Genomic DNA, 2,500 nt, shown 5'->3' with positions numbered 1-2,500 from the left:
TCTTGTTCATGCACAATAAGGGATTTTATCAATTTAACCTTAGTAAGGACCTAGTAGGCCTTAGCATTTGCTTAGTACATGCCTTACAAGTTACTTATGCAGGCATTAACATTGTATGTATTAGTGCTAATGGATGTATCCATAAAATAAAATGTTACCAAAAATGGTTACATTTCTGAAAATAGGGGCCCACGAGGGTGCAGGGCCCTCCGGGAAATGCCCAGTATGCCATATTGCCAGTCCAGCCCTGGATTTGTCTTGTGTGTGCTGCTGCTGTCTCGGTATCAAAAAAGGTGTGGAAGGGAAACTGATGCTCGAATTCATGCAATCGTATCAGGTAATTCATCTTAATGGCTAATTAGTGTGACACTGGCAGTGTTGGCAACCTTCAGAGGACGACTTGATCTGCAGATAATTACTCCGCCGTCAGCTTGTGTAAACAATCCACACGCCTGCCTGTCAGTCATCGTGTCACGCACAACAACGCTGCCCTTGATGAGACTGTTTCTCTCTGTGGGCCACCACCATGTAAACAGACAGGGGCGCGTTTCCCGGAAGCATAGTTGCTAGCAAGTTAGCAACTTGGGTAGTTGTCAATGGGAAATTGCATTGCAAGCAACAAAGTAGCTAACCTTGTTAGCAGCTATGGTTTCGAGAAATGCACCTTAGAGTTGGCAAGGCTTCCAGACCCAGAATCAGAACCAAAAGCAGGTGTCTAAATAAAGCGTTTTGACGCTGATTCCTGATTTTACTAGTGTCTGCAATGTGTCTACTGTATCTAGTAGGCCTATCTGACATGTAGCGATTAGGGACTTCAAAGATAGTGCCTGCCTGACATTTTGTTGTGTTCATAACTGCTTGAAGCACTGCTATTTAGAATAAAATGCAGCGTTTTGTGATAAATGTTCAGCAGTTGATTATTATATAGTGTACCAGGGACTGGTACTCGGTCCCAGAGTATCTCAAAATATGACAGAAATGGCACAAAGTTCCCCATAGCAGTGTGACTTCCTCTTCCACTCAGACAGGAGATCAAAACACTGATCTGATAGGATATGTTCTCTATAAATCATTCTAATTCTGTCAGCAGAAATGTGCACTTTCTGCCTCGTGAGAGACAAACAAGAAAAAAAGAAACAAGATGTCACTTGGTGGCACCTTTTGCAAAATGAAACTGTGTTGTCTCCTCTGCATGCATATCTGTGAATAATGATGATTGAAATTAATAGGCGTTCTTTTTGTTCAGTCAAATATTTTCATAACAATGGGCTTGAATAATTTTTCAGTAGACAAAATGAATTGAGAGGTGTGGGGGGGTGGGCACGGATTCTTGGCAAAACGGGGATTTTTTAATGTCTCATTTGAAATGAAAATTCTGTGATTGCTATCATCTTCTCCAAATTATGGAGAACACGGAGAGTAAAGTCTGGGCAGCAACGCTGAGGAGGCTCTATTCATCCTCATCAGGGCCGGATTAATGCACAGGCTAGATATGGCTGCAGCCCAGGGCCCCCACCTGCCAGGGGGCCCCCTAATTGGCCAAAGGTGAAAAATGGCAACATTTTGACATGATGCAATGCTGGAAAATGAATCTGTCGTGTTGAGTACAGTTTATATACAAGTCATTCTTAATTCCTACCTCATAACTATGACACTATCTATGTAAATTTGTCTCGAAATTTGCCTTTAGGGGGGCCCCACAGCAACCTGTAGCCTAGGGGCCCCATGCCATCTTAATCCAGCCCTGATCCTCATGCAATTGATACGATAGGCAGCAAAATGGAGGCAGGTGGAATTCCTTTTTTTGTTTGCAGACATTTCACTGATAGAACAACAGAGGAGCTACAAGGCCCAGTATAGTTTGAAGTTATCAATTTCTGTGCTTTTTGAAGTGAAGGCAAAGAACCTAAACCATATTGCGGTCACACTACATGTTGGCTATTGCTGGTGTCCTTGTAGGCAACTGATCCAAGTTACTTAATTTGAAATTATCAATTTCTGTGCTTTTGAAGTGAACGCAAAGAATTTATACTTTTTCCGGATGGTCACACTACATGTGTTGCTGGCGTCCTTGTAGGCAACTGATCTAAGTTCCTACATTTCTCCACTCATACAAAAGACTTCCCTAGATCTAGGTAGTTGAGGAAAAAGGTACAACATTTTTGAAGTCTGTTCCCAGTAATTGTCCTCCTATGACCTGTTAACCCATTTTGTCCTAAGCCCTTTTTGGGAAAGAGTGCCCTCTAATTGTTAAATCCTAAATATCTCAGCCTCTGAAGCACATACAAACATGAAATTAGTTGTGTTTAAAAGCTAGGACCCCCGTTTTGCCTTAAAATGTGTTCATTCAGCTCTAACTTGCCCACATTTCTAATAAAACAGCACACACCTCTATAACCTGAATGCAGCGTATATGTGTCTCCAGGACACAATGGGCTAATAAGACCTCTATGGCTCAGCCCCATATGATTAACATGAGTGGGTAGAGGGGTGTGTGTGT

The 2,500-nt window shown here is 42.2% G+C and overlaps 1 protein-coding gene across 1 annotated transcript in view; it reads left to right on the top strand.

The window, feature by feature from the left end:
* Positions 1 to 2,500, top strand: part of LOC134460642 (low-density lipoprotein receptor-related protein 1B-like) — a 573,784-nt gene that overhangs the window by 163,027 nt on the left and 408,257 nt on the right. The window lies entirely within an intron of this gene.

Source organism: Engraulis encrasicolus, chromosome 13, assembly GCF_034702125.1.
Source record: "Engraulis encrasicolus isolate BLACKSEA-1 chromosome 13, IST_EnEncr_1.0, whole genome shotgun sequence".
Classification (NCBI taxonomy): Eukaryota; Metazoa; Chordata; class Actinopteri; order Clupeiformes; family Engraulidae; genus Engraulis; species Engraulis encrasicolus.
The sequence above is the reverse complement of the archived record's forward strand: the minus strand, read 5'-3'. Positions and strand labels throughout refer to the sequence as shown.